Here is a 25,605-nt window from a genome sequence, read left to right as displayed (position 1 = left end):
AAACTTGATAGCCTATGGCCATATAGTGGGGGAGGATGTCCCCCCTCGGTCACTGACATAAGGGAGGGGAGTAGTGTAAAAGTAGGAGGGAGGGAGGAATGGGGAGATACAAGGGATGAGTAACAATTGAAATATAATCTGAATAAATTAATTACATTAAAATTTGTCTAAGAAGTAGAATAAATTATGCCTCAAACCTGACTGTCATCCATAAATCACATGCTAGTCATTAAAATGCTTTATATGCAACTTTTATCTGAAACAGAAGGGCTGTATAATATATTTTTTATATTTATTATTTAAAGACATTTAAGCATGTGTTAATGCTGTACATACATGCCAAAATTATGAAGATAAAATGGTTGAGAATAGATTATTTGTAATTCATTAACAAGAACTATGAGAAAAATCCCATCTTAATAGTTGGTCTAGTGATCTAGCTCAACAGTGCTTAGTGGCCAAGTCTTTCTTTTGGAACCCACAAAACACACACACACACACACACACACACACACACACACACACACACACACGAATGATAGTTTGCTTTTGTAACCCCAGTACTCAGAGCATGAGATGAGAGGTACAAGAGAATCACTAGGAAGGACGCCAACCAGCCATCACACTGAATGACAAAAGCAATAAGAACTATTCTGCCTCAACAAGGTAGAACTAGACAACTGATTAGCATATGTTGTGGTCACATACATCTATAAATACAATAACAACAATAAAAAAGGAACTCTAGTTTAAGCCTAATGGGATGAGGGAATAAGTAGTTTTAGGAGAGAAAAGAGGTTATAGGACCAGCAAGTGGAATTAGAACATCGATTTCTTATTCCATTAATTCTGAACCTGAAACCTCAGTGTGTTACTTTCTTTTTTATTGCTTGGATGAAGCAACATAACCATGCAACTTATAAAAAGAAAGAATTAAATTGAGCTTACAGTGTCTGAGTGTTAGAGTCTAGAATGGTGGGGTGAAGGCATAACAGCAGGCTTCTGGGACAATAATGACGGCCACATCTTGATCCACAAGCTGGAGGTATATAACACACACTGAGGATAGGAGACGGTTTTGAAACCTCAAAGCCTGACACCAGTGGACACCTCCTCCAAAACCACTGCATTTCCTTGTCCTTTTACAGCAGTTCTACCAATTGAGGGTCAGTTATTCAAACATGAGGCACAATGCACATTCAAGCTACCATGCTGACCTTTCCACTTTCCTTCTCCCAACTGTCCTCTCCCCCTATTTCTAAGACCCTTCACTCCACCAAATATTACTCAATTTGTGTTTCTAATATTATAATCTCCCTTTCCTTTAATTCTTCTTTTTTTATTGCTTGTATCTTTGTTCTTGTGTCTCTCTCTCTCTCCATATAAAGCTCATATTTCTATTTGAATAGAGTAAAGTAAATATTGAGTAAAGAAAATTATGTTTTCCATTATGGATATAGTGCTTGTTCTGTGTATTAATATTTATACACATGTATTATATAAAGTTATATGTGCACATATATGGGAAATAGTGTAAAAATCTATCAGATCTATCAACAGATCCAAGAAGATTTTTAAGGAGAGTTCCTTTACAGGAACAGAATATAAAGAACTTAATGAATCTTCTGACATGTTTGCAGGGTTATAAAATTACTTTCATTTGACTCTATATAACAATTGTCATTGCTCATGAAAGTAAATATAATATTTATCACCCATGCTGTGATCTCAAAATAAAAATACAAAACCTTTCTATTATCTAGAACTGATGAACCATTATCAGTGGTGTCTTGATAATAATGTATATAGCACTTTGTGGTTCAATAAGTCAAATAAGTGAACACCAAGTTGATCTACTGTTTTTTCAGACCATAAGATGCAATTTTCCCCCCTAACATGGAGGAGGGGAGAAATTAGGGTGTGCCTAATGATCCTATTGCTGTTTTTACTGTTTTTCTTGTTTTACTGCTCTAAAAACTGCATGCATCTTATGGTCAGGTGCGTCTTATGGTATGGAAAATACACTAAAATAAAGTGGACTAAATGGGATAAAAAGAAAATGAATGAAAGATATGAGTCCTCAGATAATGTATGTTGTGATGGCAGGAGAGTTTTGTTTTGGGATCCCCAAGGAAATTTGGACTACTTCCCAAAGCTGCATCATGCAGATTGAACTCACAGCCTCTTTTACATGATGACACTGAATTGGAAGGAAAAGGATCATGCATGCTTAAAGAGGATGCCCAAGGAGACTCTGATACATCATAGGAAACAGCTACATATTTTAGGGAATCTTAATTTTCTTTTTATTTTTTAATATATATATATATATATATATATATATATATATATATATATTTATTCACTTTTCATCCTCATAGCTCCAATCCCTCCTCACCTCCTAGTCACACCCTCTTTTCCTCTCCCCCATTTCCCCTCCCTTATTCCTTCATATCTACCCCAGCTCATGATGTCACATTTCTTCTACCACTGTGGCCTGGCAAGGCGGTCCTGCCAGAAGAAAGTAATAGAAAAGCTGGTAAGAGAGTCCATGTTAGAGAAAGGCTGCCTTCTTTTGTCTTACTAGAGGACCCACATGCAGCCTAGGCTGCCCACTGTCTACATCTTTGTAGAGGGCTTAGGTACAGCCCATGCAAGGTCTTTGGTTGGTGCTTCAGTCTTAGCATGGCCTACTGGGCTCCGGCTAATTGGCTCTGTTGGGCTTCTTATGAAGCTCCTGTCATCTCTAGGTCTCTTTCTCCTTCCCCCTAGTTTTTCTTCTTCTTCTTCTTCTTCTTCTTCTTCTTCTTCTTCTTCTTCTTCTTCTTCTTATTATTATTATTATTATTATTATTATTATTATTATTAATTTATTCGTATTACATCTCAATTGTTAGCCCATCCCTTGTATCCTCCCATTCCTTCCTCCCTCCCATTTCCCCCCACACCCTTCCCCTATGTCTGTGTCTGAGGGGGATTTCCTCCCCCTATATATGCTCTTAGGGTGTCGAGTCTCTTCTTGGTAACTTGCTATCCTTCCTCTGAGTGCCACCAGGCCTCCCCATTGGCTCCCTACACCTTTACCAATGTCTGACTGTAAGTCTTTGCATCTGTTTAGAGGTGCTTCTGGGTAGAGCCTCTGAGAAGAGACGTCTGCTAGGAATCTTATTTTTAAGTGAGAATAAGCTCATCGCTTTCAGTGATAAATTACCTGAATTGCCTGGGCATACAATGGATAGCTCTGATGCACTGCCCTAGGTAACATTGTTATGCTATTACTGCCTTCTTCAAGGGCATCCTTACTCTCTTCTTTTTAGTGAAAGCCTATTACTAAGCAACATCCTTTCCTAAGGCCTCAGAGATGAAGCACAATACAAAAGAACTATCTACATAACAGCTTAGTGGACTAGACTAACTCTTCCTCAATTTGCTTGATCCTTTGGCTAATACACAGAAAAAAGGATAGTTAGAGCAAGTTATTTAGAAATGCACAGCATAACTTGGCTTAATAATGGGGGGAAATAGAAGCTTAGGAATGGTGAACTGTTAAAATAAGTTTGCTCTTAACCGCTATTCATGACTCTGAATATATTCTCCACAAAAACTCTAGGAACTAGGTCTGTGAATGAGGTGTAAAACCAACGAGGAATTTCTAATTGTTCTCTATACCCTGCAGATCTAGAGCTTCAAGTGCTGCCACAGAAATGGAGACTCTGATAACAATGGGATTTATTGTAGCACCAGAGACAGGGCCCATGCAAAGTTGATTAAGTCAGCATGTGTATTTAAGTATGATGATTAACAAAAACCAAACCCAATTTAGAGTTATCTAATGCGGAGCTGAGCATGGTGACACATACAAAAATGCTAGTACAGAAGAGAGACAGAGACAGGTGGATTTTTAAGCTCAAAGTTAGCTTAAGATATATAGTAATAGCTTTTTTTCTAAGTAAGCACATATTATAAGTGACAAACAGCTGCCTAACATATACAGACAAGTGATGATGGCTAGTTGAATATAGTTCCTAGAAAAACAACAAGTGAGGCTGATTAATTAATATATACATATATAAGTTATTTATATATATAACATGCTTGTATGTTATACATCATATAAAATTATTTATATGTATATTAAAATCATATAAATATATCTAATCATTATATATGTTATGATTGATGAAATCATTGATTTCACTTTTAAAAATGCTAGAGTGTACAGCTATACTAGCAAGTTAAAATAGTCACCAATAGGGAACATTTTTGAGAAAGTTTAGTTCTCAACAATTTAAAATATTTATTTCCCTCATCTCAGTTCTCACAATCCACTTATAGAATCAGGACTAAATTCCTGAAGGTGCTTAAGGCCTGCATTTCTCACCATGAAATCTCTTAAGAAGGTTTTCAGCCTGGTGTTTCCAATATTCTTATCCTAATCAATTTCACCCATTGGCCTCAGTGGAGTTAGCAAAACCACAAGCTGTTCCACTGACTGGCCAATAAGGAAATAATCATCAGGCCCAGCTAAGAGGAAATAAATCAATGAGTCTTTTTAAATGCCTTTATCTCCCTAGAATAAGTAACTTGTTTTATTTTTAAGTTCAAAAAGGCTAAATAAAACACATACACACATATATATATATACATATATACATTAATATATAAGCAGACACACATATGATCCTTTGAACATTTAATTGCATTATTTGCAAATGATATATTCATTTATATTCTGTAGACAATGCTTCTGATATCTCCAGTAAGCATATTATATATGTTATTTCTTGAATCCTCCATATTTAAAGGAAGACATAATAAAAATAAATATTTTCTTGAAGGAGTCTGTTTGTGTTATGTTACTGCCTTCTGATCTCAAACATTAATAATTAATTATATTATAAACAAATTGATAATGGAGAAAAATAGATATATCATTTAGCGGTGTGTTTTATGGAGCTTGAAGAGTTTTATTAGTAATAATAAATGACACAAAACCATTGTCACACTAGAAGAAAAAAATCTACTTTGACATCTAACTTAAATTAAATTTAATCAACAGGTATGATTATAGTTGTTATTGATAATTTTAGTATCTCAATAAATCCATAAGTGTAGTTGCAGTACAGTGATACCCTTCTGCCTCCTATATCCGTTCCATCTCCCATCTCTGGTAACTAGTATTATATATTCATGTCAACTTTTTTTATAACTTTGTCATAGAATGTTTGGTTTCTTTCTCTTTGTCTGGATTATTTCATACAAATTGGTTTTATAAAAGCTCTTTCCCTTGAGCTGATATACTTTTATGAGAAAGGGTTCCAATCTTCAATGATCAGAAATGATCTTTGTCCATACATGACATTTTTAAAGTCCACTCATCACTTGATTGGGGGCCTAACTGAAATTTAGAAGATAAAAATCCCTTCTTATTTATTACATGCTTTTGTCACTGAAAGGATTAACTGACACCGAAAAAACAGCTGGCAAGTTTACCTTTTGCAATGCAGTATTATGTGGAAGTACTTACTGTGTTGACATCACAGGACACTGTTGCTCCTGATAAAGCTAATGGTTTAAGGGAACGGAGGGACTCACCAATGGGAAGCTCATTATCAGTGGAAGTAATAAGGCCAGCTGATGCAGGCAGCATTCTCTCCCTCCTCCTTTGGCTACTCTTGTATGTTGCTCCTCTCTAACACTCCCTTAATGCCATGATGTATTGAGACCTTTGAAATCAAGACCAAGTCTTAAAGCTGTTTGTATACTACTTGTTAATTCAGAAAAAAAATATATGTATATATATACATATATGACTAGCTTATTTTTCAACTTGCCTGGATTAGAAGTTGTCTACACAATTTTGTAAAGAAAATTTCTGGTGTGTCTTTGAGAGTGTTGTTTAGGTGTGATGGGTTTGTGGGAAAGTGAATGATTGGAAAAATCAATCTTGCATGTAGGACTCACTCACTATTCAATAGGCTAATATCACACAGAACAGAATGCAGAAGGAAAAAAACCGTACATTTGTATGAAAATTTGAATTTTTTTGTGAGTGGGTGTGTTTTCCTGGTGTCATACACCATTGACACCTGACTGCATTTTCTTTATCGAGGGGAATAGTCTCATATAAGCAACTCTTCCAGAGAGCACCCATGCTTTCAGCTTTCGGCAGCGATTCATTACTGCTGCAGTTAAACTGAGGATTCTAGCTTCCTCAAGTCAGCAGTTGCTGCTTTTTCCATCGCTACAACCTACAAATAGGCCAGTTGAGACCTATCAAAATTCTGATTGTTTAATCAATCTAATTAATTATGTCTTATAATAATGCATGAATCCCATTGGTTGTTTTATTTTAAATGGCCCTAAATAATTTAACACATGTATTAAATGCCTCTTCAATGCTATACAATTATTACCACTATCAATTTCCATCTTTCTAAATGGAAACATTTTTACCATATAATATATGCATCTTTTCCCTGTCTTCTCATTCATTGACAACCAGAATGTTTAATCCTCCATTGTTTTGCATTGAACTAAAAAAGACCATGCTGAATGAGGCGACAGCCACAGATAAATAAGGTATGTACCCACATATAAGTTGATATTAGCTATAAAGTGAAGGATAAGCATGATACAATCCACAGATCTCAAGAAACTAAGTAATAACAAGGGCCAAGGGGAGGATCCTTGAATCTTACTCAGAGGGTGAAATGTTCATTCTGCTTATATTGTGTTGAATAATTTGAAGAATACTGGTATTAACTTTGCTTTGAAAGTTTGGCCCAGGGATTTTGGATGGAGGATTGGGAACATATTCCTTCATCATTTCCTTCCTTCCTTTTCTTTTGCCTTTCTTTCTTTCTTTCTTTCTTTCTTTCTTTCTTTCTTTCTGAGACAGGGTTTCTCTGTATATCCTTGAATATCCTGGAACTCACTCTGTAGACCAGGCTGGCCTCAAACACAGAAATCTGCCTGCCTCTGCCTCTCACGTGCTAGGATAAAAGACATGATCCACCACCCCCTAGCTCCTTGGGGGATTTTAATGACTGCTTCTAGTTTATTAGGATTTATAAGTCTATTTTAGCTTTTATTTGCTCATGATTTAACTTTGGGTAAGTGGTATCTATTGAGGAAAACTGTACATATCTTTTACATTTTCAAATGTCTTCAAGTATAAATTTTTGAAATAAGGCCTGATGATTATTTGGATTGTTTCTGGATCTGTTATGTTCTACTTTTCATTTCTGATCTGCTGGTTTCTATATAATCTCTCTACCTTAACTTAGATTGGCTAAACTAAGTTAGTTTTCTTAAATAATGTACTCTTTGTTTCATTGATTCTTTGTATTGTTCTCTTTGTTTCTATTTTATAGCTTTCAGTCTTCAGTTTGATTATTTCCTGCCATATACTCCTCTAGGGTGAGCTTGCTTCTTTTTGTTCTAGAGATTTTAGATGTGCTGTTAAGTTGCTAGCATGAAATCTCTCCAATTTCATTATGCAGACACTTAGTGATATGGTCTTTCCTCTTAGCACTGCTTCCAATATGTTCCATAAGTTTGGATATGCTGTACATTAATTTTCATTGAATTCTAGGAAGGCTCTAATTTTTTCTGTTTTTCTGAATTAAGCAATCAGTCATTCAGTAATGAGTTGCTCAGTTTCCAAACGTTTGTTGGCTTTCTGTTACTCTGTGGTGGTCAGATAGGATAAAAGGAGTAATTTGCATTTTCCTATATGTTTTGAGATTTGCTTTCTGATTGAGTATGTGGTCAATTTTGGAAAATGTTCCATAAAGTTCTGAGAAGTAGGTGTATTCTTTTGTAGTGGGATGAAATGTTTAGTAGATATCTTTTAGGTCCGTTCTGTTCATTACATCTCTTACTGCCATTATTTCTCTATTTAGTTTTGTTTTGATGACCTGCCCATTGATGAGAGTGGTTTAAGTATCCCACTATCAATGTTTGAGAGTCAATGTGTGATTCATGTTTTAGTATTTCCTTTACAAATATGGATCCCCTTGCATTTGGGCTGTGGATGCTTAGAAATGAAAGATTATTTTGGTGGGTCTTTCCTATGTTTAGTTGAAGTGTGATTCCTTGTCTTTTTTTTTATTAAGTTTGGTTTGAAATATATTTTTTGTAAATATTAGAATGGCAATACCAGCTTGCCGCTTGGGTCCATTTGCTTGAAAAATTTTCCTAACTCTTTACTCTGAGAAAAAATATTTGAACCTGAGGTATGTTTCTTGTATTCAGGAGAAGAATGGGTCCTGATTTTGTATCCATTCTGTCAGCCTGTGTCTTTTTATTAGGGAATTAAGTACATTAATATTGAGAGATATCAGAGATATCAATTTCCAATAATTGCTAATTCCTTTTATTTTGTTTTTGCTGCTGGTGGTGATTCTCTCTCTCTCTCTCTCTCTCTCTCTCTCTCTCTCTCTCTCTCTCTCTCTCTCTGTGTGTGTGTGTGTGTGTGTGTGTATGTTTACCTTCTTTTAATTTTATGGTGTGAGATTATTTATTTCCGATTTTTTCATGGGCATAGTTAACCTCCTTGCATTGAAGTTTTCCTTTTAGTATCTTTTATAGGGTTGTATTTGAAGAAAGCTGTTGTTTAAATCTGACTATATCATGAACTATGTTGGTTTCTCAATTGATAGTGACTGAAAATTTTGCTGGGTAGAGTAGTCTGGGCTGGCATCTGAAAACTCTAAATATAAAAGAAGTATTTTAATTGGATGGATTTTTTCCATAACTTCACTGTGGCTCATTAGTCTCTTGAATTTGCTTGTTTTGCCATCCATAAAATACCCAATGTAGTTGAAACCTGCTGTACATTTGAGACTTAGTGTTGCAGTTATATTGTTTTTGTCGTCATGCTGTCAGTCTTAAGATAGTTATGAAAGAGCAGTACAGATCTCTATAAGACAAGGGACACAAAAATCTACTCTGGGAGGATAGCAGTTGTGGGGAAAATACAAAATGAGCACAGAGGAGAGATGCTTGTTGTTATAATCTTTTGTTCTCTTACAGGTGACTAAAAAAGATTGCTGTCTGTGAGATCAGCTACTGACATTCTCACATTGAGCCACCAAGAGGGAATCATTCTTTTTAGGAAAAAAAATGTACAGGACATAGAAGAACTTGCTTTGAGGTCTTCGAAAAAGAAAAACAATATATCAAGTCTCAGTTGCTATATAAAAAAAGAAATGCAAGCAATAAATTTTACTTTCAAAGCTATCGTAGTAGCAGATGAAGGGTTTAAAAATATACTTTAGTATAATTAAATTAACCTAGAGTATTAAAATAAATAAATGCCCACATTTTAGAAATAGTGTAATTAATAATAATTCCTAATGAGGTAACTGATATATCAAATTAAATAATAAAAATTGTGACGAATACATCTATTTCTCTCCCTCAACAAGTCCAGTTTCAAGAAAATCCTTTGATATCCAGCTTTCAGTTCTATTATTATTCATTATCTTTTTTGTGTTAGCTTTTCTAACCCTACAAGGCAAATTTCCAATAGACCTTAACATGTTTTCACTTTCATTTAAGAGGGATAAATGTTCCAGCATGCATGCTGATGGGAATTAATTTCATTTAAATACTCTCAGGCTAGGTCTCTGCAAGTGTAAATACTTCAACTGCAAATTTTGTTGCTAAAGGTTTTTCATCACTAGCAGGAGCTATGACTAGATTATGAGAAAGCAGAAAGCACTAACGAAAAAAACAATGTAATCTGTTTTCTTTATCACATTATCCAAAGTATCAGCCACACCGTCACATTAACAGGAAAATCTATCCCCTTTCCAGGAAGGCTTCCTACATTGCTTTGCACTAATGTCAGATGATGGAAAGACGATCACATCTGATGAGAAAGACTAAGTCCCAGAACAGGGTTGTGAATGATGATGTGTCTTGTTCACACAACAGGGAATTCATAACTGGAAAGGGAAACCTGAGACAGCTTTGTAGTCTCTTTCCAGAGAACATATAAAATAAATACTAGCTACTTTGTTTTAACAGTTTTACCAACTGTCTTTTACCCAAATAATCTTATTCGATATTCTACATGTGTAATCCATAATATTTAGAACTTGATTTAAAATTTGCATAACTTCCCAGTTTTTTTTAAGCTACATAACAGAAGATATAGTTTCTCTATGAAGTTTTATCAAGTAAGTGTACCCATGTAGCCAGTAACTTTACTGATGTACATAAGAGGTTTCATGGAGACATCTCAAAAGGAACACTGTGTTCTTCTAGCCCACAGACACACAGAACAGCTCTGAGTAGTTACTGAGCTGGTATATATTTTTCAGTTTTGTTTAAATGGATCATTGTGCATTCTTTTCTACCTGCCTGGTCTTTTATACCAGCAGTGTTACAAAACTTTTTGGTAAAATATTTATTCTGAAGAAAATGGTTTTATAGCTATTAATAATGTATCACTTGTTAATGAACACAAATGCTATTTTGAAATTAAGTTAATTTGGCTGTTAGGAGTATTTGGGGAGGGATTTAGAATAGGCAAAGTATTTTTTTTTTTTACTGGACTAAATATAAACAATGAAATCAGTAGCTCATATGACAAATGTAAATTTAATATTTTGAGATAATGCAATACCATTTTCTAATAGAAAATCAGCAACCTGTGTTTTAGGTTGTATATACAAATTTTATAACTGAAATTATCAGGCATTTTCAAATGTTAGCCAATAATGAACTATGTCTACTATTATCTTTTTACACTTTTAGTGATGCTGGCCATTGTTTGATGAGCTTTATTTTATTTGAAAATATTTTTACTTGACTAGCTGAAGATCTACCCTTGAATTAAGTCTGGATAAATGGCTACTGGGAGGAGCATTGACTTTACAACAGAAATACAATGCTATCCTAATTCAAAATTAAGCACATGGATGATGCACAACAGTAAGTGGTGAACATGCAGATAATAGAGCATTGATGAGTGCCTGTGATTTGCCAGTAAGGCAAAGAATAAAAGTGCAATGTGTGGCAGACTAGCTTTAGTGTGGTGGTGGAGGAGTGTGGGCATGTGCCAGTTAGAATAAGTGGGGCTGTGATAGAAAATCTTTTATTACCTTCTTTTTTTTTTCTTCGATAAAGTCTTATCTAGCATCTTGCTATTAGTAAAGAATTTGTTCCTAAACTTTCAGCTGCTGAAGCTCCCCCACAAAATGAGATGAGCCATCTTCATGCTCCCTCGGGATCGTTTGGTTTGGTATACTCAATATCCATCTGCCCCAGGTGACTGACAATGCTCTATGACCATACCAAATCAATTGGGCCAACTGTGGGAGACCTGAGTACCCTTCTCTCACTGAATTTGAATCACAGCCTCAGTGTGGTCTTTCTTGTGTTCAAAGTATATAATGCTTCCTGGCTGTCATGGCTGGCATGCAAATAATAATTTAACTGGCTATTCTTAAATCTCTTTAATAATAAACCATTTTTATAACCTTAAATAGAAAAAAACTACTTTTCTTTGTCAACTGCTATTCTTCATCATTAAAATTTTATATTGAATTGTTATATTTTCTGGGATTTTAAGAAGTCTTCTTTCTTTGTCCTAATTATTAGGCATCATTCATTTTATTTCACATTTAAATATATTCTGTGTCTTATTTTTATTATGTTTTAAAATATAAAGGAATCAATGTTAGTTTTCTAAAAATTTTAATTCATGAAGAACATCAGTATAGAAATTTATTTACAGGATGATAAAGGGTTTGTTGAAATCATTTACAGCTATCACTAAATGTGTTATATTGTACTTCCTATTAAAAAAAACCCTCTTGTACAACTACATCATAGCTACCTACAAAAATCAAGATAATAGCCTCAAAGCTTATACAATAGTTTTTTTTTAGACACAATATGTTGATTATCTGAAGACTTTTGTGCTTCAAAATAAAAGATAAGATTGCTCTTATGTAATGTATACTATTAGAAATTTGATTGGAATTTACCAGAAATTAACCCATAGAGTACTTTCAATAGTGTGATCATCACCACACTATTGGTTTTTCTATCCCATGAGCATGTGATGTCTTTATATCCTCTCGTGTCTTCAGTGTCTCTCTTGACTATTGAAATTTTCATTAAAATAATTATCCACTTGCTTGGAAAGGTTTGTTCTAAAGTAACTTCTTATCATTATTAGGCTGCTGTGGATAGATTTAATTCCATTTTTTCCTCAGAATGATTGAAATTTGTGTATAGAGAGCTATAGATTTTTCTATGTTAATTTTTCTCCAGTTTGTTGAAATAATTATTAACTAAAAGGATCTTCTTTTGGAATCTTTGTGGTCTTTTCAAACTATTATATTTTTACTTTTTTCTTTCCTATGTATATTTATTATATTTGAATCTTGGATAAGATTGTCAGCAATGCATTAAATAAGAACGGAGAAAAAGTACACTTTTGTCTTGATTATGCTTTTAATAGAAAAATATTTCTTATGTTATATAATGTTGATTATATGTACGTTACACATAGCTTTACTTATATTGTTATGTTCCTCTTAATCTTACTTTTAAGTACTTTTTGTCAGGAATGAATGTTGAATCATGTGTTTATGTCTTTGACTTCATTTAAGTGATATATTTACATCTGTTGATTTGTGTATGTTTATTGTGGAATAACACTATATCCTATTTCAAGTTGTGTTACAGAGCCATAGTAAAGAAAAAAAAAAGCAGCATTTCACTGACACAAAACTGACAAGAAAGCCATGACAAAATAATAGATTATACAGACATAAACCCTCATAACAATAGCTTGCCAGTGGTCACCATACTGGAGCCTCAGCCCCTTTTCCTTCTCTTTCCTTTTTTCCTTGCTGATAGGAGTTGGGCTGTAAGAGAATTCCTGTCCAAACTCCTATCCCCATTGGTTGCTTTGTTAACCATATTGTGTTACAGCAAAATAATTAAGCCTAGCATAGACCATAAGTATTTTTTCTCACACCAAACTTGTCTAGCATACAATATCAAGAGATATTTTAGCACTCAGTAATAAACACATTGGTAAGCCAAGTCAGTTACAACAAACAATTTTTTTTATGTAGCTCTCTGCCTCTCTTTGGAGTCCAAGATAAGTTTATTTTAAGTTCTGTTTTTAATTTTCGAGTGTAAGAGAAGCCATCTTCTTTGCATTTTCTTCTATTGGCACCACAGTGTAGTAAAAGTAACCTGAAGTCATTGGTGAAATAATCCGGTTCTCTGAGTGAACAGATATGATGTTGCTTATTGTTACTGCCTAAAAGTTGTTGTCTTCTACTTTTTCATAGTTGTATAGTTTTTAACAGGAGCAGGACAATTCTAATAACATTGTCTTTGTTATATCTAAAAGTAAGAAGAAAACAAAACTTTTTAATGCAAAAACTTCCCTAATTATCTATTTCTAAATTTAATTATGGATAGTGATAAGTAAATGAAATTTGATGTATTTATGTAGTAGCTTTTTGTTTATATAATTGAACACTTTCATCTCTATTTATATTACTGTGGGATCTTTTTCTCAGTTTGATGCCAATTATAATTTTGATGATAGCATTTTGTAATTGTTTATTAAGTTTTGGCATGCTAAGGGACACTGATAGTTACAACAGTTTCTTTATACTCTTTCAAGTAATAAACACCATTGTTCTTGGCTTAAAACCAAATAATATATTTGCTATAAATAAAATGTCTAACGACGCTGCAAAAACAGTTGCTTGGTAGATCTCAATTTTGAGCTGAAGACAAGTGGTTTCACAAAATTTCTTCCCCATTTTCAACAGGGTTTTAACATTTTGTTCTGTGGACATATTTCTAAGTTTACATATGTGTGACAGGCCAGAGACAGTTCCTTTCAGTTACCCAACTCTAACAGCTATTGATATCTCAGTGTGACCATCCATCTCAAAAAACCAATTAGAGATGAGGAGTGGTAAAATGCAGGAAAATGAGAATTAACATGTGTACACTTAATTTAACAAGATCAAAGGGTGTTTAACTCCTTTTGGTTTTGTAGTGCTGACATGATAATAAGGTTTAAATAGAGGAATAATTGGGACAGTTAGCTAAGGTGTTTCAAAATTAAGCATTCCTAGGCAACATATGATCTGGGTGACCATGACCTTATCTATGGCTTTGCAAGGTAGTTTGGAGCCGATTTCTGTCCTTTTATTTTGTTTTTAATTTGTACTTCTTTTACATATTATATCCTGACCACAGTTTCTCCCACCTCTACTCTTCCCATTTTCATCATCCACCTCCCCTCTCCCCAACATCCAGTGCTCTTGTGTTTCCCTTTCAAAAAAAAAAAAAAAAAAAGCACGCCTCCTGGGCATATCAACCCAACATGGAATAACAAGTTACAACAATTCTAGGCACAAGTATTCATATCAAGGCTGGATGAAGCAACCCAGCTGGAGAAAAAGAGTCTCAAGAGCAGGCAAAAGATTCAGAGACATAACTCACTCCTACTGCTACGTTACTTGGTGGCTCTCAAAAGATGATCAGTCATGGTGTATGGTACAGCTTTACTACTTCAGAAGATTGCGATCTGTCCATGAAGGATCAGTGCTTCCTGGAATTTAAGGTGACTTCAAATTTAAAGCAATTACTGAAGAGCTTCAGGCATGCTTTAGGCACCTTTAACAGTTTGCCATGAACAGCTAGCAGTAATGTATCTCAATACATCATAACTTTGCTTTTAAAGGAGAATGAGATTGGTTATGTATTCAACTTATAATCAAATAAAGATAAGTAATACAGCAAAAAAAAAATACACAGGCTCCTACCCAAAATGTTATGAGAATGTGATTTTCAGCATATTGAATAGCATTAGTTAAGTCCTTATTTGATAAATGTGAAGTTAGCTAACTCATAATGTAATATCAAAATCAATGTGGAAATCTTGCCAAGCTTACACTTTATGATTTATGTTCCTGAAAAATAACAGTTTACATATACAGATATGTGTTTCTATTTAATGTAACTATTGATTATCTCTGGAACTCAAACAGCATGAACTGATTGCCATTTTCCTTATATAAATTGAGTCAAAGTTCTGAGTGTTTTTGCTTTTAAAGGAAAATGCAAACAAAATACCTTACAATGTTGCTTAGCCTGCTATTTCTATTCCAAGTAAAAAATACATTTTTTGCCATAGGGATACTATGTATTTTTAAAATAATAAAAATTTAATTAGATTTTTGTCACAAAATTTCAAGAAGTTCATCTCTAGGTGTGTATATTATTATACTTCAATTGAAATACACAAAACACTGCATTATTATTCTAGTCCAAATCCACAGCATCTCATTTGGTAACATTAGATATTGATATTTACTGATTTGACATTTGTATTCCTTGGATCAGGAGGATTTTTTTTTTTTTTTTTTGCTTTTTGCATCTCCGAAACTTTATTTCTTGACAAGTTAATAAACATTTTACAAGGAAGCAAGCCCTACTTCACCCCATAAATATTTAAAGTTTATTTACTGCAAGAGTAGATACAGTATATTTTGACATGTTTTCAAGAATAAAAATTTTCCATGTTAACAAATTTCAAAAGTTTCCCTTAATGGCCCACTATCATATGTATTAGATTAAAATAAAATGATTTATTATGATTTCATTAACTACTAGATATTTATTGATACTAAATTTACCTTATTGTATATTTCCATAAACATCATACTATACTAAAAAATTTCAGAGTTCTCTAAAATTTTTCTTCTTAAATAAACTTAAAATATATTTCCACAAATAAGATGCAATTGCTTCAAAAAAACTGACAGTGCAGCCATATCAACTGAATGAGGAGTTGGTGCCTAGTGAACTCATTCTTTAGGACAAAGAAAAACAGTCTGTGCTGCAGCACCATCCACATCTCACTGTGCACTTTGAAATGATGCAAAATGTGAAACTGATGTTAAACAGCATTGGAATGTGCCACATACAAAATTGTCTATTGGATATAGAAAGTTCTAAAATGTTAAAAATGCAAGTGAATCTTGGAACTCAGTACAGAATGCTTGAAGCACAGAGAAATAATAAACTCAGATTTTCACTGTTTTGTCATAGGGTATATGTACATGAGCTTAACAAGTCAGACTATATATATTTTTTTTTCTCAAGCTTTGGGCGATTGTTATTGAATCTACATGGATTCAAGTGAAGTTAATGCAATTGTATTACAATGTGAATTTTATAGAAAATGTTTGTTTATAATTTAAAAATATGTGTTTATTGATTGTTAAAATAAGACAGAATCTTAACTACAGAAAATTATCAATGCAAATAATTTATTCCTTACTCATCAGAGAAACAAATATATCCATAAAATAGGCATTGGAGAAAGTTATTATTATTACCTAAGCAATCATATAAAGCCTGTCATCAGAGCATGAGTGAACATTTTAATATTCACAATTACCTAAAACTCATCAGCTAATCTTCATGAGGAAAACGCTCCGTTTAAAACCTGAGATTTTTGTTTAGTCTGTCTTAAATCTTACTCAGCCACATCTTTTTAAGTGAAAACTCAGAGTTCTTTATATTTAACACGATCCCTATATATATTTCTATATTGTATTGATAAGAAAATGCAAAAAATTTGTATCAGCATTTAACTATGATGGGTAATTGTACCTATGAAATCTTAACAGTATGGTTTCATAAACAACACTTACACAATGGCAATATTAGTTGACATTCTGACATATAAGCAGGAAATGACACAAGACCCTCATGTCTCAATGAGGAGCTACAGTCTTCCCAGGAATGAACCCCCTGATACTTTATTCAACACTAAATGTTCAGTGGTGAATACATACACATATGCAACATGAAGTAGATTTATCATGCTGTATTTACACTCACATACAAATGATAATAATTTAAAAATAATAGAAGAGATCATGAGGTCTGTGGGAGTGGGGCTAACATGACAGAAGACAAGAGAAATTGGACTGGAAATTATATAAATATTGCATTCTTCTATGAAATCATCATAAGATAAAAATAAAATAAATATTTTAAGGAATTGTTCATGGCCCTTAATCTATCTTTATTGTTGTGACATGTATAGCTATACACATAGAAAAAAATGTTCTATGACAAACCAGGCTATAAGTGTTTTCTATGAGATATGGTAATACTGAGACCTCTTTCAGGTGGACCCATGTCTAGGCTGCCTAAAGTCAGCTCTGTAGTGACACCTGGATCTTTATATGAATATCGTGAACTCAATTATTCTTCTTTGTTTGATATTTTGACTTTTTCCAACATTTCTCCATAATATTCAATGGAATATTATATTGTATATTTCATATAAAACATACAATAGTATATTATAGAAGCACGTAAAATCTTCTCAAAGTCCTTAGTCACCATGGAAAAGCAAATCAAAATGAATTTGATATTTTATCTTACACCCATCAGAATGGCTAAGAGCAAAATCTCAAGTGACAGTACATGCTGGCAAAGATGTGGAGAAAGGGGAACACTTCTGCATGGCTGGTGGGAGTGCAAACTTATGCAACTTATGATTTTGGAAATCAATCTGCTGTTTTCTCAGAAACCTGGCAATATTTCTGCCTCAAGATTTGACTCTGTGCAAAGCACTGAGAGTTGCATGGAAGAACTGGATGACATAATGAACTGGAAGGAACAGGACCTACACAAGGAGACCATCAAGCCTGGCGGATCTGGGCCCAGGGAGACCTGCACAAATTGATGCACCAACCAAGGGCGTTGCAAGCAGAGAACTTAGACCCACTGTGGCTCACAATTATCCCATGAATTCCTAATTCTCCATCGGCATCTGTGGCAGAGAGTAATGTGGCCTGCCTCCGACATGAATTCTGATCTCAGTGATTTGATCTCTGCCCCTTGGTGGGGCAGTCTTGCAGGCACACAGAGGAATGGCAGGCAGGCTGTTCTGATGATACCTGATAGGATGAGGTCTCATGTTGGAGGATCTGCACTAATGTGCTTTGATGCTGGACTCTGACTCCGGATGGAACACTGAAAGTGGTATAGAAGAACAGGGAGATGAAAGGACCCAGAGGGTTCAGGAGCCCCACAAGGAGACCATAAAGGCTGGCAGATCTGCACTAGTGGGCAGGGGGAGGGCAGCAAAAACTAGCACCAACCAAGGACAATGCATGAACAAAACCTAGACCTCCTGTTCGGATATAGCCAATGGACAACTCATTCTCCACGGTTGTGGGAAGTGCAGGGAGAGCCTTTAACATGAACTGTGGTGCCCCAGATTTGACCACGTCCCCTTGGTGGGAGTCTAGGCAGCAACACACAGGAAGGAGAAGCAGGCTATCCGGATGAGATCTGATAGGCTGTGGACATACGTGAGACATAGGTGAGAGAGGAAGTCCCCTTCTGTCAGAGGTGTAGGGGAAGGGATAGGGTAGAAGGGGGAAGGGGGGTACGGAAGGAAACATAAGAACAAAAGATAACATAACAATCTGGATATAATGTGGGTAGTTAAAAAAAAAAAGACCCAAAAGCTCCCATTCCCACACACTGTTAAATTTCATTCTGTGGTTTGGAAATTGATGGCTATGTATTTGTGCTGTTGGTATAAATAGGCTTGAGCAGGCATGCAAAATTTCCACCCTCAGTGTCGGTGTATAACACAGTAGCAATTCAGCCCGGTGAATGTAGAGAGGGCTTTGATCAGCCACTGGCTCCTAATCTGAGATGGAAGACCCTGCCAACGAACCAACAACTAATCAGCTGCCATGCTGACTGATGGTTTTGCTGCATTCCAATCTATTACTGTGACCAAGTAAGATCTACTATTTACCAAGTAGATGAATAAACTAGAGCTAATATATAGCTTCTACACAAATAGATCATTAATTTTGTTAAAATGTGAGGATAGGGGAGCCTAGATTGTCTCACAAGCAGCATCCCTTCCCTCCAGAGAAAGTATAAAGCAAGCAGTGGTTTACTAGGCAATGCTGATTCTTCTGCAGGCAACAAATCTGCTGTCAGATTTTTGCTTCACCCTGCTCTTTGCAATTGTCACTTACTGTTAAACCTATCACAGGATTTATTAACATGTTAATTAAAACGGTGAAAGAAGATAAGAATTGATGGACTGAGGAGGCAGAAGATTGCATTTTTTTCGAATTCCTTCCTACAGTGAAAATGATGTCTCTATCAGACTTTATGCCCTTGATTTTTCATGAGCTGAAATTTTTAACTTACAGACATTGAGTTAATTGCATTTTACTATTACTTGGTTTCTAATTAATTGAAGAGCATGCCATGAAATGACTTCTTAATGGCTTACATATCCAACATTGGTTACCAATCAGTGTCAAAGAAATATCGCTTAAATGTGTATTGTCAATGGATAATTTAAAACATAATAAACAGAAATGTCAAGGGCTCTGTTTACATAAATCAAAATAAGTTGCAAGACTAGAAAAAGAGGTATACTTTCAAATGTAAATATAGAAAAGCAATCTTAATAGAATTGATGCATTTTGATGGCCAATGGTCAAGAGAATTGAAGTCGCTTTATGTCAATCATAGCCAATTTTAAAATCTTTCTGGTCATACTATGATATGTATGCAATCAATACTTATAGTTTATCATATTTTAAGTTAAAATGGTATGGGCTACAAGTAACTGATGGAAAGAAATTGTAACAAATGTTTTATTATGATTATTTGTCTTTAGAACAAATGATTCTGTACAAAATCTATTATAGAGTTGACAGTATGCCTTAGTGGCAGAGTACTTGTCTAAATATGAAAAAAACATGTCAAAAATGAAGAAAGAAATATTTAAATACAAATAATAACATATATGAAATAGTAACATATTTTCATAAAATAAAAATGCATGTTGAAGAATAAGGAATTCTTTCTTTATTAAATATATGCAAATAAAAATAAAATTTATTTTAATATTGCCACTTGGACAATTGAACAATAGGTTCAATTTTCCTACCTAGCCCCAGTTTTCTTTTTTCTTTTTCTTTTTTTGTTTTGTTTGTTTTTCGAGACAGGGTTTCTCTGTGTAGCCTTGACTGTCCTGGACTCACTTTGTAGACCAGGTTGGCCTCGAATTCACAGCGATCCGCCGACCTCTGCCTCCCGAGTGCTGCAATTAAAGGCGTGCGCCACCACGCCTGGCAGCCCCAGTTTTCTTATCTAAATTATAAATAGAAGACCCACTGAATGTGGGACATTGATGACATTATATCTCTATTTATCTCAATTGTTATTATGTGGAATTAAAAAGAACAATGAATTTCAGCTTTATGAAAAGAGATGTGACTAAGACAAATAATCTCAAAGGCAGTCATCCACAGTGCTCACTGATGAATTGTTAAGTTTAGTGAAGGAAGGAAATGGATTTTGTCCCATTTTCATAGGTTTCCTACTTCCAGAACAAATAAATGATTTCAGACATTTCACATTGATTCTTTGCTGGCTCATTAACTAGTATTTGAGTTTCAATACTTTAGTAATGCAGAATGCCTAAATATTTGACTTATACTTGAAGTCTTTACTCAGCATACAAGCAATGTGCATGGCAATGAATATTTGCATATCTGAATATCAAACAAGTATTTCTAGGGTGAGACTATGGACTAATTTTCCTTTTCTGAATTTGGATCCTCAGAGTTCTATAAGTTTTTATTTTAATTGTAGAGAATTTAATATTCTAGGAAGAAAAAAAGACAGTTATAGAGAAATCAACCAAATCTTTTTTGGCAGGCTATCATAAATGACTTTATAGTTGTGGTATGACATGTAAAAATACTCGAATAAAAATGATAGAAACAGTGACTATAGTATTTTGTGCCTAATAAATGATCAGTCAGCACATTGAAAACTAAGCTTATTTCTTCATTTTTATAGAGGGACTTAAGGACCACCACAGCCATACAAATAGTGGCACATAGGCTTTTAATATTGTAAAGCTTAGACATTTAGCTGGGCAGATTCCCAGCTACCTATATAGCTTAAACCAACTACTCTTGTCACTACATCTTGCCACATGGCCCACTCTACTTGTCTGTTCCTGTTCACAATTCTTGTTTCACTGGCAAATCCCCCACCTTTGCTTTCTTTTCCCAATGACCCACTCTCTCCTGGAAGTTCTACCTTTTACTTCTTGCCTAGCTAGTGGCCATCAGAAATTTATTATATTATTTATTTGTTATATTATTGTTATATATTTAAAAATCAAAGATTGGTGATGGGCCACAGAAATTAATCTACCAAGAGAGGGTGAGTAGACTAGCACTTAGCTTTCTGATATTTAGCAATCAATAATTTAATATACAAAACATAACTTTACACAATGTGCCCCAGCATATTTTCTATAATTAAAGAAACCCTTTCAGGCATCCACAAGAGATTCTAAGGTCTTTCGTATTTCTAAGCCAGAGCTCAGGATGAGTACACACATTCCATAGAAATCTTTGCCCAACATTATGGAGTTTTGGCTTCCATATACCATTTGGAAAGTGTGTTAACTTAGCATTGTACTAGTTTCCATAGTGAACCAGAAATGTGAATTCACACTCCTCTAAGGGTACCTATGAAGGTAGCCTATTGCAGCTAAACTCTTGTGGCTTCAAACTACTTTGTTATGTTGGATGGATGCCATCTCCTGTAACTTTGGCTCCCATTAGTAATGTTCTTCAACAGTCTGTTTTTCATCTATTGTGTAGCTACTGAGACTTATACTTTAAATGCTTTGGACAAAAGACACCAGCTCCAGGCAGAAGGAACTTAATGGGAATGGTTGGGAAATAGGTTTACCTTAGGAGACAATATGTTGGGCTAGCTCAGGGTGCTTTCTGAGCACTTTATGTTTTCCAGTTCCTGTGAGCCAGTGTTCCTGTACTCTCTCTCTCTCTCTCTCTCTCTCTCTCTCTCTCTCTCTCTCTCTCTGAATATTTAATCTGATTCAGATTTCCTTTGCCTTTTTGTACAAACACAAGCACAAGAGCTGATGCTCTCAGAGTCACATTCCACCTTTTAGCATGCCACACAGTTGATATTCAGCATGAGCCCTTGCAGATTTGAAGCAGCAAGATAGTGCATATGACTGAAGCTACACATCTCAGTTTTATTGCTCAAAACAGAGAGAGACGGAAATGAGAGTTAACAGAACAGTGGGATGAATGTGGCACTGGAGTCATCCTGGCTCCAGAGAGCCTTAACAGAAGCTGCTAACATTTATTCTTGCCCAATAAAATTATCTTTTCCAAATAATTATTTTAGAAGTCTATTGGCAGGTGTATTGCTTCTAGCTTACTGATCCTGCAGGGAAACACAGGATCCCACAGCTGGCTTTGTGACTTGTACCATAGATTAAATTGCTTGGTTAGAGGGGAAATCAATTGCTATTTTTACAAAACTTCACAAAATGCTTGCAATCTACAATCTAATCAAAATCTAAAAGCCCCTTGTAGATTAGTTTTATTGGCTGTTTTTATATTGCAAAACTGATGACATTTTCACAGAGGCTCCACTACCTCATTTCTTCCAACTGTAACATTGCTTTCTTTGTGTACTTACCAAGTGGAAATGCATTCATGGGATGCTATTTCTGGTTTTGCTTATTTTCTTCCAAAAAATTTAGAAGTTCAACAGATATAATTTTATTTTTGTTTCTTTGGCCATTTACTGAAAAAAAAAAGTCATGACAGAGGACAGGAATAGCATATTGCTAATCATCAAGGTAACTGTTCACTATTTAAGAGTCACACAAAAGGGCGTCAGTTAGTCATTCAATGAACATTTTTATCGAATACTCTTTAGTACTTAACAAATGGATTACAGACTGTAAATTGGAAAAACACCATTCGTAGGCTTTCCTGAAGAGAAAGATTTAACCAGGCAACCCATTTTAATCTCAACATGTGATAGAATCCAATACCACACATGTACTGCATGTAATATATATATATATATATATATATATATATATATATATGACTGAATTGTGTGCAATGTATACTTTCTAAATGAATGTATAATTTTAGTTCACATAGCAGAGACCACCACCTAATTTTCACACACAAAGTGAATGCAGTCTTAGTGTGTTGGTGAAAAGGTCTTTTGCTATAACCTTAAGGACACATTAAGTAACTTGCTTGCATGCCAGGTTGTATTCCAAGTGATAAGACATCCATTTCAATTTTATTTCAAACAAACAGAATCAGAACTTTTAAATATGCATGTCATTGCTGGCGGTTTACATTAAATTAATTAGAAATGACAAAAAAAATAATAGTACAGTCATTATGAATATATATATTTGAAATATATGTATTGTTATTTAAGATGCCACACCATCCCATGCGGACATAATTTCAAACAAAACTTTGTGTACTTAATGCCAAAACTTTTAAGCTCTAGGCATGATAAAGCAGAGGACAGCTTCCGGAACATGACTTTCTGGTGGTGAGCAAAACAGCACAGCTGACGTGTGGCAGAATGAGAGACAATAAACAAGGGTCCCAGAAAGAGGGTAACTGTTACAATGTTCTTCCTTGATCCCATGTTCAATAAAAAATTTATTTTTGAGCCAGGCGTGGTGGCACACGCCTTTAATCCCAGCACTCGGGAGGCAGAGGCAGGCAGATCTCTGTGAGTTCGAGGCCAGCCTGGTCTACAAAGCGAGTCCAGGACAGCCAAGGCTACACAGAGAAACCCTGTCTCAAAAAGCCAAAAAAAAAAAATATATATTTTTGTATTACTTCTAAATTATTTCTTGTTTGTGTTTTTCTAGCAAAGACCTGAAAACCAAAAATATTCTGCTATCCTGAAGCTGCATTAATATATTAAATTAGAATGGAGAAAGACAGCACTAAAAGTCAGCTTAAGCTTTCAGTAAGTTAGGATTAAGGTAGGTAAATTTTGTTTTGAATGTCTTTTTATGTAGTTGTGTAGGTTTACTCACAGTAATCCTTCGTATTAAAAAGGAGGCCTTTTTCATATAAGTTTTTTTGTTTAATTGACTATTTGATTTCCTGTTGTTTAATCTATTGAGATGTATATTTATGATATTAGCGCACTGTTGGATATAGGGTTGGTGAAGATTTTTTCCCAGTTTGTGGTCTACTGCTTTATTTTGTTGTCAGTGTCCTTTGCTTTACAGAATAGTTTCAGTTTCATGAGGTCCCATTTATCAATTGTTGGTCTTAGAGCCTGGGCTGTTGATGTTCTTTTCAGGAAATTTTCTCCTGTGCCAATGAGCTCAAGGCACTTCCCCACTTTTCATTATAACAAATTTAGTGTGTTTGGTTTTATGCTGAGGTCTTTAATCCGCTTGGACTTTAGTTTTGTGCAGAGTGATAAATATGGATATATTTGCATTTTTCTACATGTAGACATCCAGTTATACCAGCACCATTTGTATTGTTTTGGATTCTTTGTTGAAAATCAAGTGTCCATAAGTCTATGGGTTTATTTCTACATCTTTGATTTGTTTCCATTCATCCACCAGTCTGTTTGTATGTATGCCTGTACCAAGCAGTTTTTATTACTGTTGTTCTATAGTACAGTTTGAGATCATGGAAGGAGATACCTCCAGAAGATCTTTTGTTGGACAGGATTGTGTAGGCTCAATTTCTTTTACAATTATACTTTATTATGAACTTTCTAAATGAGCATACCTCTCTTATAACCCAACTAGCCTAAATAAGAGCAAAATGAGATTAAAGAAAACAAAAGTTAAACCTTCTAGGTATCAGTTCCTAGGAACGATTCTCCTGGTGTAGTAAACAGGATTTCAGCAAATCAGCAATTCAACAAAAGTTGCTGCTGGAACTTGGAGCAGCAGCCGAAGTATTGAAATCCACTAACTTTTTTACTTTTCTTTTATTTATTTTGTGATTCGCAACTAATGCAAAGTAAGCAAGGATTTTGTGACAGACAGTTCAACTGTGATATATGGTCCTGCTACAGTCCTCAACACAATGGAGATACGTGACCGTGGACTGATACCTCTAATGTTAAAAGTCAAAGTGGCTTTTCTTAGTTGTTTATCTCAGGCATTTTGTCACAGAGATGCACGTCTAATATAAATCTTCATTCATTTTATTTGATGACTTACATGAGCATTGCAGGTTGTATATAAAGAGACTTAATCAGAGCAAAAGAACACAGTTATAAACAAAGAAAATCTACAATATAATTTTAAGTATGCTAGTTGGCTTTTTAACCATAATAGCATTCTGAGCAGTTCTGTGTAGGCAGATATTCTACAAGGATATGAAAGGTTAGTAAGTCTTAGACTTGTTTGTAGAAAATCTCTCCATTCTATGCTCTCATACAACAGGATGAACTCTGTATTTAAAAAGTCTCAGCCCTTTACACCTCTGGCAAATATCTTTGCCATTTCCCATGAGATAACTGTACTTACCCTCTTTCTATGACTGGCTTATAAGGATGGATGCCAGACTGTTCATTGTCCCCCATACATCAGTTAGATACAAGTGAGCTGCTTTGGGATTACAAGTCCCTTTATAAGTCATGTTTCATTAAAAAATACTGAAAATAGAAAAAATGAAAAAT

The sequence above is a fragment of the Acomys minous genome (assembly GCF_964271855.1).
Source record: "Acomys minous genome assembly, chromosome: 1".
In the NCBI taxonomy this organism is placed as follows: domain Eukaryota; kingdom Metazoa; phylum Chordata; class Mammalia; order Rodentia; family Muridae; genus Acomys; species Acomys minous.
This window is presented reverse-complemented; position numbering follows the sequence as displayed.